This window comes from Neomonachus schauinslandi, chromosome 6 (assembly GCF_002201575.2).
Source record: "Neomonachus schauinslandi chromosome 6, ASM220157v2, whole genome shotgun sequence".
Lineage (NCBI taxonomy): Eukaryota > Metazoa > Chordata > Mammalia > Carnivora > Phocidae > Neomonachus > Neomonachus schauinslandi.
In genome coordinates this window covers 94,519,788-94,537,469 of record NC_058408.1, presented here as the reverse complement: position 1 = coordinate 94,537,469, position 17,682 = coordinate 94,519,788, and positions in this window count along the sequence as shown.

Sequence of the window (17,682 nt, the reverse complement as noted above, 5' to 3'; positions counted from 1 at the left end):
TGCTCCTTCAGGAACCCAGGGTAGGGTCCAATCCAAAGTGTCAGGTGAACAATAGGTGTTTACATTGGCAAGGGGTCTAAGGTACATACTCCTTCAGGAACCCAGGGTAGGGTCCAATCAAAAGTGTCAGGTGAACAATAGGTGTTATTTCATAAATCACCGATGGTAGAGGGTTGATGCCAGTGTCAGCTGAGGTTTTTTGAAGCTAAAGTCCTGGAACATGTTTGGGATCTGGCTCTTAAATGCTATTAGGTGTTTGGGGCCTAAGATAAAACTCGGAGTATGATTAACTTTCTTGCTTCTCCCTTGAAGTGGGAACATAAATTCTTTGGCTTATTCAGAGACAAAATATACAGTATGAGTAAATGGGGCCTAACAGAAGATCAACAGAGACAGAGCCTTTCTAAAATGGAGTCCCTTCAGCCTCCCTACCTCAAAGGGATATTTTGTGAACTGGATCCACACTGAAAATAGTGCTTCCTAAAAATACAAGCGCATTTGGGGAATTTTGAAGCACACTATTAATCGAATAGATCTTTCAAAAGTTTATTGGTTGTTTTTCAGAACTGAGTATGTCATTAAAATGTTTATAAATTACATAAGCATGATTCTAAATTGAAGCTTTAAACTCATGAAATGTGAGCCCTTCCTAAAATAGAGATGATTACTACAGTCAATATGGGTTCAGAAAGAAAAGTTTTCTAAATTAATTTTGCTGCTTTGATAGAATGAATAAAATGACATTAGGAATGATATTATAGACTAGATATACAGTAAGGATTTGTTACTGCTGTCTAAGATGATTTGGTAGCTAACATAAAGAGATCTAGAATGTATGAACAAAAAAGAACTTTAACATATACATATATATACATATATATTGTTGTTTTGTTTTGTTTTCTTGTTATTTCTTTAGCTGCCTGATGGAGATCTTTGTCTATTTGTAAAAATGGTAAGTCTTTCTTTTTTCATCATGCATTCATGAGTTATATTGTTAAAAACAACCAAAAAAACAATTTCTGGATTTTTATGCAGATAATGCAAATTTTCTGGATTTTTATGCAGATAATGCAAATTTTCTCAATGGAACTGGGGATGGAAGATAATGCACATCACAGCAAAAATTGCAATGGCAATCTTAAACAGATGAGGAAGACTCTGTGAAAGACTCTGAATAGGAGAGAAAGGCCAGGACTAAGTCTGAACTTAACCCCACTAAAGCAGGGAAGTGGTAGGGTTTAAAGCGTGGCATAAACTGGTGGGAAAGTACTGTAGGATATTAGTCCATCTGAGCTTTCTAATTGGCTTTATCTTTAAGACAGGAGGTAATTTTACAACTTGGAGCAAAGCATTCATCAAAGTTAGGCTTCTACTCTCTCTCAGAAACTAGGAGGTGGAGTGTTATCTCCTTTCATGATATTTCCAGGTTGTGAATCTGGCAAGAAGCTTTAAAAGAATGTACAGACATCTCGGGCACCTGGGTGGCTCAGTTGGTTAAGCGACTGCCTTCGGCTCAGGTCATGACCCTGGAGTCCCTGGATTGAGTCCCGCATCGGGCTCCCTGCTCGGCGAGGAGACTGCTTCTCCCTCTAACCCTCCCCCCTCTCATGTGCTCTCTGTCTCTCTCATTCTCTCTGTCTCAAATAAATAAATAAAATCTTAAAAAAAAAAAAGAATGTACAGACATCTCAAAGAAGCAGAGAAAAAGAGTTGCAAGTTTTCTAAAGTAAGTTTTCTGAGATGAGGGAGATTAGGACTTAATATCAGGAGGAAAATTGTTGAAAATGTAGTCAAGTTATGGGGAACATGAAGGCCTTCTTTGTCATGGGCCTAAAGAAGGGTACACTAGAGACTTTATTTTCAACTTTTAATTAAAAATGTAACTGGGGCGCCTGGGTGGCTCAGTCGTTAAGCGACTGCCTTCAGCTCAGGTCATGATCCCAAGGTCCTGGGATCGAGCCCCGCATCGGGCTCCCTGCTCCATGGGAAGCCTGCTTCTCCCTCTCCCACTCCCCCTGCTTGTGTTCCCTCTCTCGCTGTGTCTCTCTCTGTAAAATAAATAAATAAAATCTTTAAAGAAAAAAAAATGTAACTAAAGAAAAATATGAGAATATTTTCAGATTTATGAAGACTTTGAAATGTTGAATATATTATTCACTTATGATCATTATAGTATTAACTATTCCATATGTTGGCAATATTACAAAATTTAATATTATATTTTCCTTGTAACCTTAAGTGACCAACACTATTTTGATAAATACTTTATACTTACAAAGGATCTCTATATAAATTTATATTATATAATTAATTTGGTCACGTAATATCTTGAGAAATTCATTTGGCTATTTGACATTTGGAAATGGTGATTATTAAAGGCTGTTATTATGTTTTAAGTACTTTCTGTGGTCAGCTTCTATAATAAGCGTTTATCCGCACTGTCTCACCAAATCATTATAATAAGTATTATTCCAGATTTACAGATGAGAAAGAAATGAAAGCTTATCCAAGGAATACAGAGGTAATACAGAGAATTATCTCACTCACCTTCAGCTTTTTTGACTACACACTACCCTGGTTCCAGACTCCATCTTCTCTCTTTTGTAACAGCTGGCTTCTGGTGAGATCTTAAACCTATATCTCAGCCCAGTCCATGACAATGCAATTCTATGCAATTAAATTATCTAAATTCTATGCAATTAAAGTATTGCCATGCTTCTTAAGATTCTGAATGCATTATCTGTCACAAAGAATAAGCTGATGTTTATAACTTTTAAAAAGAATTAAATTCTACTTTTTCCTAACCAACAACAACAAAAAAAAACCTCAGTGCACCCTATAAGAAAGATTGAGTACAAATTGAAAATGACACCTGACACTTACTGCTTTATTAAGGTAGGGCAGATAACACCTGGTGTTATCTAATGTACATGAAAACTCTAAATCTTAAATTCAAAACACTGTAACATTTAGAAGATTTCAGAAAGACATGCAGAATGGTGGGGCAATTAGCATATGATCCAGACAACCTAACCTTTTTACATTAATGCTGTGGACATAGTCCAGGTGAGACTCACAGCTGCTGTCGATACTGGTTTAGCATCAATAATTATGTTTAAAACTATTTTCAGAGCCAACAATTTCTATAAACCAAAAAAAAAAAAAGAGGCTTGGCTCTCAATTAGATGAATGGCAAATATTTGTTCTCTCGTTTGCTGATATAGATAAGTGAAAAGGTGTGTGAGTAAAAAGCACCGAGTAACTTCTTAGCCATCAGTAGGTATTGTGAAATGAGTTGTTTGATGTAACTATCAATATTCAGCAATGTACCTATTTTAACGTTACTAATGACTGAATGAGGATGAGACCCCGTGTACACTGGCATTCAGCAATCAGCAAGGTGGTGTTTACCTATGAACAAATAGTCCATACTCTCTGAAACGAAAAGGCAGATAGAAGCAGGCTATGTACATGCTGGAAAAGGCATTACATAAAGATATGGTTTGTAAAATGGAAGTAAAATTGGCTTGATCAGCACTTAGAAATTTGGATTCTACATCTGGCTTAGCTACCTAATACTAGCTCTTGGGTTTTCAGTTTCCTCATTCAGGAGGCAGCCACATGTAGTGATTAAGAACATTTCAGTGGTCCTGAGTCTTAGTACCTGCTCTGCCACTTATCTTTAAGTCTAAGTGACTGTATCTTTTAAATTGTAAAACAGTAGGGGCACCTGGGTGGCTCAGATGGTTAAGCGTCTGCCTTCGGCTCAGGTCATGATCCCAGGGTCCTGGGATCAAGCCCCGCATCGGGCTCCCTGCTCGGCAGGGAGCCTGCTTCTCCCTCTCCCTCTACTGTTCTCCCTGCTTGTGCTCTCTCGCTCTCTCTGTCAAATAAATAAATAAAATCTTTAAAAAATAAAAATAGGGCGCCTGGGTGGCTCAGTTGGTTAAGCGACTGCCTTTGGCTCAGGTCATGATCCCAGAGTCCTGGGATCGAGCCCCACATCGGGCTCCCTGCTCGGCAGGGAGCCTGCTTCTCCCTCTCCCTCTACTGTTCTCCCTGCTTGTGCTCTCTCGCTCTCTCTGTCAAATAAATAAATAAAATCTTTAAAAAATAAAAATTAAAAAAAAATAAATTGTAAAAGAGTAGTCATTTTCTTGTAGGATGGCTTTGAGAATAAAATGAGGTATGTATTTAAAGTACCGGACATGGTACCTCATAAATATTAGCCATTGTACTTTGCAATAGAGATGACAATCTTTGTTCCAGTATCCACTATTATTCTGTAAAGATTCAAAGATGAAATGGATTTGAATTTAATTTGTAATGTTAGGGGAATGTTACAATGTACTTTTTTAAAAATTTATTTATTGAGAGAGAGAGAGAATATGAACAGGGGCAGAGGCAGAGGAAGAGGGAGAAGCAGGCTCTCTGCTGAGCAGGGAGCCTGATGCAGGGCTCGATCCCAGGACCCCGGGATCATGACCCGAGCGGAAGGCAGATGCTTAACGACTGAGCCACCCAGCCACCCCTACAATGTAGTACATTTTTAAAATCATCATTCTTTTTAATCCCTCTATTTATTTAAAAGTCTAGTATAGCACAAATTATTCAACTTTCTATGGGGCAGATCATGTATTTTCTTTAGGCAGTCTTTCATGATTTATGTCATAATGGAATGGAATGTATACTAAATTGGAACTTAAAAATGCACTTGAATATAATGACTATACCATAATTAGCCCAGTTTCAGAAATAAAAATCTGTTTCTGTTGGCATACTCTAATCAGTTTAGTTCCTCTAATTAAATGATATTTTCTCTCTCACTGTTTATTGAAGTGATAGTTTATAGAGTTCAGCAGTAGCAACTTTAACTAGGACAGTTAAGTGGAATATTTAGCTATCTTTTTGATACCCCCTTGTGTTTAAATAGCTAATATACCTCATATGGAGACACAGATTCTTTACAATGAGAATAAGTTGTACTTTCACTAATAGTTTCATACAAAGTATTGATAAAGAGAGTAGATAAAGAAGAAAATAAAATGAAAACAGTAAAATCCTATTTGTTTTCTTGTAGATATGATGATATTCAGAATAACTTGATGACAAATGGAGTACCTGTGAAAATGAATTTAGACTTGATTACAAAAGTAATGCTAAACCACTAAAAGATTTTCTCAGAAGTGTAGCATAATCTGGGAACTTTACCTGTCATACTCAAGTGCCTACTTACACAGTTGCCATGGATGAAGAAAGACACAAAAATGATACCTGATCTTCCAAACATTTTTTAAGAACCAATATACCCCACTGAAAAAAATCATTATCTTCTTGGTGTCACTGAAAGCAAGGGAATTAACTTCATTTTGAGTTTTCCTCATCTCCAGAATATCTTAATAAAGATTAATTAATTTCATTAACTTAAGTATTAAGAAATAAAGCCATTTTCAAAGAATTAGTAGAATTATTAAAAAAAATCTGTCATGAAAAATATATTTAATATCATTCCACTGATAAAAATGAGTAGATTTGTTGAGAATACCCAATGTATTTGTATGTTCATTGATAAGACTAATGAAACTAAGAAAATATGTCAAGGCATTACAATTTTCAGCATTATAAACATTTCTTACTTTACATACAGTAGGACAGTTGTTTTGCCATATCCTTAGATATGCCCATTCTCCTTTCCTCTTGTACAATTGTTATGTGTAAAATATGATCCTACAAACACAAACATTTGTCCCTGGGCCAAGCATTTGATGGAGAGAAATACCAAAAAGGAGAAAAGGCATTTGTAATACATTTGTGTCCATCTTTCAGGATGGCTATAATTTGTAACATACTGACTTAACTGTTTTGCAAATTAATAACATTAAAAAAAATTAGTAACATTTTGGATTCCCTCTATATTCTAAGTTGTAAGTTTTTCAATATGTATACTATAAAATTTGCACTATGTAGTACATTGTTCTATGGGTTTTAATAATGCATAAAGTCTTATATCTACCACAAGAATCTTGATATAGAACAGGTCAATCACTCTAAAAATTTTTCCATGCTGTTCCTCTATAGTTAAAACAGCCTTCTACCCAGTATCCTAGAAAACACTGTTTGCCATCTCTAAGGTTTACCTTTTTACTGAATATCATATAAACAGCATCATAAAAGATATAGTTTTGGGGATCTGGCTCCTTTCACTTACCAAAATACACTTAAGATTCATCCATGTTGTGGGATGCCTGGGTGGCTCAGTTGGTTAAGTGGCTGCCTTTGGCTGGGGTCATGATCCCAGGGTCCTGGGATCAAGTCCCACATGGGGTTTCTTGCTCAGTGAGGAGCCTGCTTCTCCCTCTGCCTCTGCCCCTCCCCCTGCTTGTGCTTTCTCACGCTCTCTCTCTCTGACAAATCAATAAATAAAATCTAAAAAAAAAAAATTAACCATTTCATTATGATTCAATAGTTTATTCCTTTTTATTGTTGCATAATATTCCATTTATTGACTATACCAAAGGACATATGCATTGTTCCCACTTTTTGGGATTTATATGTAAAATCTCCATAAATATTCACATATAGGTTTTTGTGTGAACATAGTCTTCACTTTTCTTTGGTAAATAGGAAGGCATGGCATTGCTGGGTCATAAGGTAATGTATATTGAACTTTATAAAAATACCAAAAAATAACTCTACCATTTTTCTTTCCCACCAAAATGTATGAAAGTCTGGGAACTCAACAACCACACAAGTAGTTACTACTGTCAGAATAGGTATGTAGTAGCATCTTGTTTTAATTTGTAATTTTCTATTGATTACTGATGTTGAGCATACTTTTGAATGCTTATTTACCATTATTTGGTGAGGCATCTGTTAAGATATTTTGTCGAATTTTGTACTGTTTCTGATTTCTTACTGAGTATTGAGTTTGAGAGTTCCTAATTCTGTATTTGTTATTGTAAGTGCAATTTGCAAATAACTTCTCTGAATTCACGGTCTGTCTTTTCATTTTCTTAATAGTGTCACATATCAAAAGTGTTTAATTTTCATTTTTAATGAATATCTCAAATCTTTAGTGAACATGGCAGCACAGACATTTTTCCTGTTTATTTCTAGAAGTTGTATAGTTACATTTTACATTTAGGTTTATATTCCATTCTGAGTTAACTTTTGTATAATTTGCAAGATAAAGGTGAGTTTTCTTATATTTGTGTTTATACTCAACAGTTCTAGCACAATTTGTCAAAATCGTTACCTGTTCTTTACTTAATTGGCTTTGATCTTAGTTAAAATTCAGTTGGCTGTGTTTGTGTGTTCCCAAGCTCTGTGTTCCATTCCATTGTGCTGTGTGTCTATACTTTAACCAATACCAAGTTATTTTTATTACTGTAACTTTAGAATTATTCATTTGCTTCCTTTATATTGATTTCTGTCCTTTATCATTGCATTCTTTATGCTTGCTTCTGATTTAATTTGTCCATCTTTTTTCTAGTTTCTTAAGGTAAAACAACCAATTAGAAAATATAGTAGAAAATACATTCACAGTAAAAATAAATACTATAAATTTTGTAATTTAGAAAAAAGAAAATATATTGGTCTAAAAAATGACAAGGTCCAGATTTTCATGGAGAAATTTAAATGGTTTTATTGTTGCATATATACAAAATAGAATTTCATAGATGGACAAAACATATTGAATTGTGGCTACATATGTCAACAGGAAAAAAATTAAAAATTACGTGGATTAAAGCAAATTAAAATACTGGCATAAATGGGAGAGCTAGCAATCAGGAAACTGATGTCTTATGGTTTGGAAAATCCCCAATCCGCTATAGAGAGCTGTTGTTAAAATGCAAAAGCTGCCACAGCAATGTTTGAGTTAAAGATCCACAGATTTGCAACCTCTCTCTACCTCTGATTACTAGCCATGAAATCAACAAATTAGACAAAGAATGGCATCAGAGAAAGATAATAATAGGTGGGTAATATAAAGTTGGGAGGGGATTTTATTTTTTAATGAATGAAACTATGAGAGAGAAATAGAACTGGCTACTTCTATAATAATGTAACAATTACTGTTATAAGACTACTTCATTCTTTTTAAAATGTTGGCATGTTACATTTTGTCATTTTAGTTTCAAAGAATGAGCCAGGGTTGGAACATTTCAGGCTGGTGGAATTACATAATTTTTTAAACAACGTCATTCGATCTGTTTCCTAATTTAGGTATTTACAGAACTGTGACTAAAACTTGGGTCCAATTAACTTGTGGTATTATGAATTTATTTCACTTTCTCGTGAAATTCAAAATTTCTCAACCTAAATCTGTCAGACTCTGACAAAGTTACATGTCAACATTTACCTTTTAAAGAATGCAGCATAGCGTATTTGGATTTTTAATTAGCAACGTGTTGCTTGAAAAACAAACAAAAGTTTATCCAAGAAATTTTGAAAAAGCTCTTACTCAATCTACTATGTGGCATTACTCCTAAAAGATTAAAATTTAACTGTTAGCAATCACATTTTCTCTGGGTTATTTATTCCCTTTAATTCCCACCATATGTTGTTTATTGTTATTGCCTATTTCTTCTAGTTCTTTCTATAGAAGCTGAATGGCAAACTCTAAACACAGATATCCAGAAAGTGACTGTGTGGGCATTCAGCATTCTCATTTTAGGAGATGATACTTAAGTTTTGGGTTTTGTTACTGAAAGTGTTCAGATGAAATAACCTCATTATTCCAGGAGACACTAATTTGTCAGTTTTTTAATGACCATTACACTTCTCTGCCTCTCACACTCTTTTCATCATAACTGAAGTTACTGTTTTTATAAAAATGCCACATGCATATCTTTGTCATCAAATAAGACCAAAAAAGAGTAAAAACCAAAAGAAAAATGTTACTAAAAGTCTAGTAACATCCCAGAATATTTTTTGAGATATAACTGTGAGTATATAAACAGATCAATAATAGAGGGATGGATGGATGGATGGATGGATGGATGGATGGATGGATGGATGAATGGATGGGTGAAATTAAGAGTTCCCCCCACTTTTGCTCCCAGAAGATCTCATGTAGTCCTGTGACTTTAAATAGCATTCATTTTCTACCAACTCCAAAATGTATATAGTTCAGTAAAAGAAACCATATTTTTCCCAATTTTGACCACTTTACCCTCAGTGCCACCAATAATGCTAAGTTCCTACTAATGCTTCTCCTTGACCATTTCAGTAGGCTTCCAGTCTCCCTGCTTCACCTCTTTCTTTCATGGGATTTCACCACAGTAGTGAGAATTACCCATGAAACATAAAAATCAGACCCTTTTATCCCCTCACTCAAAACAATAAAAGGGCTTCCTGTCACATTTACAATAAAATGCAACTCCTTAGTGTGGCCTATGTGGTCCTCCCTGTCTCTGAGCTGTCTTTCTGAGAGCATCTTCAAGCAATCCCTCTTTGCCCGACTCAGATCCAGTCATATTGAACTTCCTAGAAGGATCTTAGGTCATTTCTCCTCAGGGCCTTGGCACTTGCTCTTTCCTCCACCAAAATTATTCTTCCCCAAGGTTTTTGCATGTATTGTTCCTGTATTTTATTAGATCTCTACTAAAATATGACTACAGAGGGGAATTACCTGACCATCCTAAAATAGCCAGCTCCATGTCCTATCTCTTACCTCACTAACATTTCTCTTCATAACACTTATATTTACTGAAAATTATATTGTATGATTATTTGGGTAACTTCATTGAATGTGTTCCCTGTAGAATGCAAACTCTATAGGGGCAGGAAATAAGCTCCTCTTATTTGCAGTTTTATCTGCAACAACAGAGTGGCACCTAGTGAGCATAAAATAAATATTTATCAAATGTTATGAATTTAAAGATTGATTAAATCAGAACCTGCTATATGTTATGTTATTTTTTAAATAAAAATATTTGAATTGAATTGTAATTTAACTAAAATGTAAGTTAATTAATATTGAAAAAGTGGTTAAAATAAAGCTATAATTCTTTGTCAAAGAAATACTAATTTTGAGATTCCTCGCAGTTTAAAAAATGTAAAGGTTTTAGTCTTTTTTTTTTAATCTCTATTATTCTATCAAGCAGTATCTACTGATTTCAAAATAAAATATGATGAGATGACTAACATCTTTATTTCCAATTCTCCTTCTTCCTATCAATGACTTATTTGGGTTATATTACTTTTACAAAATTAATTTCTTTAAAAAATTACATTTTCCTCCATATGCATAACAGTTACAGATGTCTAGGCTTTGTTTATATATGAAGAGATTTATCTTTTAGATCATGGTTTATCTCTTTTTAAATTGTTTATTCTCATTTTTATTAGATTGATGGGTTCTGTTTGTCTACCTTTTTGCAGCATTTTTTATGAATGTCATAATTATGTTCTATGTCCCCTAAGTTATGTTCTACTTAAACATATTTGCATACTTGAACATCAAGTGAACTGTGTAGAAAAAATATTTGATTTTATTTTAGTTCTGCCAGAACTTTCTACCATCACTCAATCATCTTCTGGCTTGTGTTGCTATGTAGAACTATGAAGACTATTTAATTTTTCCCCTTTTGTTATACTTGATCGTCTCTATATTGACATTACATATACTTGCCAATATTTGGTTCTCCTTATCTTCTGGGAACACAGATGACTGTGTTTACCAACTTAATTGCTGAAAAAGAAGACCATATGAGTAGTTCTAGGCAATGGGATATGAGAGGAGGTGGTAAACAAAACTGCTTGGAGAAATTATAAAAAGAGTAGATTTTCATATGCGACTATGACAAGGAGCCACCATGTTCTAACTGGTGAAGCTAATGGATTATGACTCAGAGCCCACTGTCAATTTATAGTTTGAACTAAAAGAAACTGTTTATACTTGAGCATTTTGATCCAGAAAATGGCAATCAGTTTCATATATTTCAATGAACATGTAACATAAATTACAAACAAACTTTTGTTAGATTGTGGCATTAAAATTGGGGGTTAATTTGTATCACAGTTATCCACTTGTACAAATCCTGCATGTTCTTACTTGCTTGTTCTCTCTCCCCCTCCATGTATATGTATATATATATATTTTTTTTTTTCTCTTAAATAAGACATGCTCTTTGAATTTTTGGGATCAAGTTTCTTTTTCAGGGAACTCATCTTTTATTTTTTATCTTATTTTATCCTTCAACATGCTTTCTTTTCCATTTGAACTGTATTCTTATTTTGGAATTTCATATTTTTTAGGGGAATTTCTTTTGTCTATATTATATAACACTCTCAATTCTATGTCATCTATTTTTTAATTTTATTTACTATGATTCACTCAGATTTATCCATTATATTAGCATTTTTTACAATTATTCTTATTGTTTTGTCTATTTTTCATTTAGCTTTTATTTCTTTTAGTTTCTATTTTTACTTCTTATTTCTGGAAACTCTCTGCTCTTTTCATTGTTCTGTTATATATATTTTTTTCTGTTGAGTTTTCTTCACTTTTTTTCCTTCCTTTCTTTTAAAAGTAATCTCAAGCCTGTAATTCTATTGTAACAATAATGGATGTTCTATCTACTACCATTTTGTGTTTCCATGAGTAATGCCTCTTACGGTGACTGGTATTTCATAGCAGTGTGTTTACACTTCTCTCTTTAAAAAACAAAAATCCTATGACTCATGTTTCATTCTGATTCTTACCTTTGAGTTAGACCCAAGAGTGTCTGAAGAGAAGTGGGGTGGAGACCTAAGTAAGAACGGTAGTGGATGGATTAGGAATTGGGGCAGGCAATAGTGTCAATTTAGTGTCATTGTTCTGAGCAACCTCTAATGAAATCTGTTTTTTTAATTTTCTTTATCTTAAGCTGTGTCTATAATAGGTTTGAGGAATTGATGAAGATAAGGTAACTCGCCCCTTTAGGTCACAATCTTTCTGTGTTTGAATCTTCAGCTCGCTGATTTCTCTGCCTCCTCTTTCCTGTCACATCCAGCAAATTCTAAAACTAGGAACTAGTTTGTATATAATAACATTGGTTGTTCACATAATTTCTCTAAAATCTGTACTTTGTGGGTCCTTAATGTCAAACTACATCTCTACAGGACATTTCCCATTATTATTCCCACATTCTTACTTAACCATACTCTCTTGAAGCATCAAAGACATATAGTCAAATACTAAGTTTTTAATAACTCATAAATTCTAGCTAAAATTTGTATTCACTGTAATCTCATATGGAAAAGTTAGAGAATTTTAAAAGACAGCATTTTCTTAAAATAAAAATTGTTTTATGATATTCTAATTCATATAGAAGATATGATCTTACTTTAGAATCATACTTTATCTTCCTTTCCCATGTAAATATCATGTTTCTTGTGAAACTTCTATTGCCTGTGATAGAATGGAAAGAATAGGTGGATTGTTTGAATCCTGTGCCTCCACATGCTTAGACTGAACTTGTCTCAAGTAAAATCAACTAGGATAAAGAGGTAAGGGCATTTCAATTTTATATTACATTATATTACATTACTTGGGCTTCAGAACCATGATGTATTTTTTTTTTTTAAGCAAAGAGAATTGGATAGATCAAATGTGAGATTTAAGAAGTGATGTGGTCTCTGGGATGCCTGGGTGGCTCAGTGGGTTAAGCGTCTGCCTTCGGCTCAGGTCATGATCCCAGGGTCCTGGGATCGAGTCCTGCATCGGGCTCCCCGCTCCGCGGGGAGCCTGCTTCTCCCTCTGCCTCTGTCTCTCTCTCTGTCTCTCATGAATAAATAAATAAAATCTTAAAAAAAAAAAAAAGAAGTGATGTGGTCTCCATGATCCAAGTACTTTAGACTCATAATTTGATTTTATTCTTCTCAGTCTTCATACACTGAGGCTGAGTGCAAACAATGCAAAGGTAAACTAAATAAAGATCTTAATGCTGGAATACAGGTAGTGTCTTCCCCAATCACTTTCATTGACTTTGGAGCCCACCGTATCTGCAAGAACTTCCCAAAGAAGTTGCCTGGACCCAAGCCATAGCTAGTCACAAGGAAGAAATAAGCACCTATAGACACCTTATTGGAGAACAAAGCCCTTTATGTTATAATATAAGGTTTTATATTTATGTTTTCTCCAACAATTCTGACTTTGATATCAGTGATCCTTCTCCTTAGCAGTAGATTGAGAACAAGTGTATTTATAATGCACATCTCACAGCTTGTATTTGTACATTTAAGTCTGTGCTTTCCTTCCAACTACGTTTCAGAGTTATATCAATCACACTGTGTATAAGAAATACATTGATTAAAAAAAAGCACATGTGCCTTTTCAAAGAAAGTTAATATACTAGAACTAAAGTTTCACCTAAAAAGAAAAAACAAACTGCTTAAAAGTAAAGCATTTTTATGGATTCTATTTGGATGATTCAAAGAAATGATTAATCCATTTGAGGATAACAACAACAAAAAAATCAGATCATTGATTTTCTGTAAATAAAACAGTGCCAAACTGTTTGTTCAGTGCCCTATTGGTATAAATGTGGCATATTGCTATAATACCTTTCAATCCTAAAATGTTCCATTTGGCCAAGGTGTGTTCAGTTAAATAATTATTAGCATGTGTTTTAAGAAAGAAACTATAAGAATAAATAAACTATAAGTTTTCTGAAAACACGTCTAAATTCGTTCAAGTTTTATTTTTACCTTTATCTATTTTAAAGTGATGTGTAAATTGAACATTTATATAGTTACTTTAGAGGTTGATTTCTTTCAGTCTTTTAGGAAAGACAAGAATATTTGAAATTCTGACATAGTTTTCCATTGGGACCATGCTATGAAGAGCCTTATGTAAGTGCTGGTACACTACTCTTTAATATTATCTTTTTTAAAAATTCTTTTTTTTAAAGATTTTATTTATTTGATAGAGAGAGACACAGTGAGAGAAGGAACACAAGCAGGGGGAGTGAGAGAGGGAGAAGCAGGCTTCCCGCCGAGCAGGGAGCCCGATGCGGGGCTCGATCCCAGGACCCTGAGATCATGACCTGAGCCGAAGGCAGATGCTTAACGACAGAGCCACCCAGGCACCCCTCTTTTTTAAAAATTCTTAATTTGTATGATTATATTGGAAAACATGGCACATAAAGAACAAATCTGTGAGAAGATAATCCCTGGCCAGATAGATAATATGAAGAATAGTAAAGCTAAAAAAAGTAAGGAATATGTAGGTGCAAAAAATGGTCCCCCAAATTCAGAAGAGTCAAAGGTATTGCCCTGACATATAAAAGGTAGAAAAGCCATCTTGGGTGAATTATACAGCAATACCAAGGCATCAGAGGGATGCCACGTTATTTTCATGATGTACTGAGGGTCTTATCAATATTTATGCCCTCAAATATCAACCATGTGTTGATATATCAAATTTTTATGCCAATACCGGCACCCCCATACCCTCCCACACACACACATTGAGTTCTAGAATTGTATACCCAATTGGTATTGAATACTTACATCTGAATGTCCCCATACAAAATTCAGATACAATATAACCAAAACCTAAATCAGTAGCAATCTACTGAGCCTATTCTTTCTGCATTATTAACTCAGAGACTGATACCTCCCTCTATTTGGTCTCACAAAAAGTGATTATTTTAGTTTTCCTTCTCTTTTTGCCTTCACATTTAATCAGTAACCAAGTGTGTAGACCTTCCATCCTAAACATCTCTTGCCCATATAACTTTATTAAGACATATTTTCCACATCACGTAATTTGACAATTTCCAGTATACAATTAGTACAAAATACTAAATTTACCAAATTGTTCAATCATCAACATAAATCAGTTTTAAAACATTTCCATTGTCCTATAAGATTCCTCATGCCCATTAATATTTAATCTCTGTTCCCTTACCCTCCTTCAAGTAAACCACTAATCTACATCCGTCTCTAGGGATTCTGAACATTTCACATAAGTAAAATCACACAATATGCTTGAGGCCATTTGTTCTTAGCTTCTTTCACTTAGCATAATGTTTTTGAGGTTCATCCATAATATCACAACATGATTCTGTGGTTTGTTCCTTTTACAGTGCTGAATTGTATTCTATTGCCAGGATATACCACATTCTGCATATCTATTCATCAGCTGATAGACATTTAAGTTGTTTTCAATTTTTGGGTGCTTCAGATCTATTCTTTTCTTATTTTTTAAAAAAATTTAGTATAATACATATAACATAAAATTTACCATTATAACCATTTTTACACGTACAGTTCCCTGGCATTAGATATCTTCATATTGTTGTGCAACTTTTACCACAATCCATCCCAGAACTCTTGTCATCTTGCAAAACTGAAACTCTACCTTTTAAATTTAATTCCTCCTTCTTTCCAGACCCTGGCAACCACCACTCGACTTTCTGTCTCTATAAATTCAACTGTTCTAGTTACCCCATATAGATAAAATCACACAGTATTTGTCCTTTTGTGTTTGGCTTATTTCACTAAGCATAATGTCCTTAAGGTTCATCCATACTATAGTATGTGTTAGAATTTACTCCTTTTAAGGCGAAATAATACCCCATTGTATGCATATACCACTTTTTGTTTATCCATTCATCCATCAATGGACTGGAGTTGCTTCCACCTTTTGACTACTGTGAATAATGCTGCTACAAACATGAGTGTACAAATATATTTTTGAAACCCTGTTTTCAATTCTTTTGCATATATACCCAGAGGTGGAACTGCTAGATCTTATGATAATTCTATGTTTTGTTGTGGTTGTTTTAAGAAACAACCATACTGTTTTCAATAGCAGTCACTGCATTTGAACTCTCCATCAACAGTGAGCAATGGTTTCAATTTATCCACATCCGAGCCAACACTTGTTATTTTCTTTTTTTTTTTCTTTTTACATATAATAACTATTCTAGTAGTTGGAAGGTAGTGCTTAAGATTAATTTTTGACTATGTTTTCTACCCACAATTATTGAGGGAGAGTGAAAATAAAGGGAAATGAGTAAATAGTATATTGAAGTTTCCCTATATATTGGCAAACATTACACATAGGTAGATCTTTCCTTATTTAAGAATGAATATGAGAGATTAAAGTGCTAAATATATGTTGAACACTACATCAAAAACTAATGATATACTATATATGCTGGCTAACTGAACGTGATAATAAAAAAATAAAATAATAAAATAAAGTGCTAATATAAAAGGAACAAAACTAAAATTTCCCTGAGGCTCTGTCAGTTTGGTATTTAAATTGCTTTTGCTGAGATAAAATACAAAACACAAGATATTTTTAAAAGTGCATATTTCACTCTGGTTCATATAAACTAGTACTATGTTTTTTTTTAAAAATAATTATTGGACATTTATTTAAAAATGACTGTTCCCCAGGAACTTTTAGCATTTTATTTTAGCACTAAAGTCATTGTTTTTTAAGATTATGTTACATAGAAACAATCTCATAGATGCTAGCAGATTTTCTGTAGATAAAACAGAAATTGGATACCCAGCACCTGAGCCCACTATGATCATGGCTAAGGCAGGCATTTCTGTAGAAGCTTTGTGTTCCTGGATCACAACTGGAAATCCAACACACTAGGTCATAGTGAAAACTGAATTTGTTCCAAGAGACATTATATCAATTTGTTCACCAAACAATTTTAGGCAGTTTTCTGTATAGTTAATTAATTAGGTAGAAGAACTGGGTGATGGGTATCAAGGAGGACACTTGTGATAAGCAGTGGATGTTCTATTTAAGTGACAAATCACTAAATTATACTCCTAAAACTAATATTATACTGTATGTTAACCAACTGGATTGAAATAAAAACTTGAAACTAAAATTAATTAATAAAATAAAATTACAAATTCCCCCACCCAAAAGAAACAATATGGCTGGCAAAATTGATGAGGCTTCTGCACATATGAGGTCTATAGTCTTGGAAAGGGAAATATATGCTAGTAAATAAATAAATAATAAACATATGATTACAAGTGAGACAAGTGGTATTAAGAATAACTGTATTATTTTATGAAAGAACAAAAGAGGGAAACTGAAACAACCCACGAATAATAGGAAAGGCTTCCTCAATGAAGTACATACTGACAGAGATATGAATAAGTTAAGAGTTTATAAAGATCTTCTAGGGACGCCTGGGTGGCTCAGTCGTTAAGCATCTGCCTTCGGCTCAGGTCATGATCCCAGGGTCCTGGGATCGAGCCCTGCATCAGGCTCCCTGATCAGCGGGGTATCTGCTTCTCCCTCTCCCTCTGCCTGCCACTCTGCCTACTTGTGCTCTCTCTCTCTCTGGCAAATAAATAAAATCTTTAAAAAAATGTTTAAAAGAAAATAGATGAGAAAGGAATCCATATATTAAAGAGACTTAATGAAATCACACAATTTACGAATCTTATTTGGATCCAGATTCAAGACAAAAACTATAAAAGAAAAAGCAATCATGAGGCAATCGACAATCTGAACACTAGTTGACATTTGAAGATATTAATTACTGTTATTTTTAAATGTGGTAACAGTATTGGGGCGCCTGGGTGGCTCAGTCGGTTAAGTGTCTGCCTTCGGCTCAGGTCATGATCCCAGGGTCCTGGGTCAAGCCCCACATCGGGCTCCCTGCTCAGCGGGAAGCTTGCTTCTCCCTTTCCCACTCCCCCTGCTTT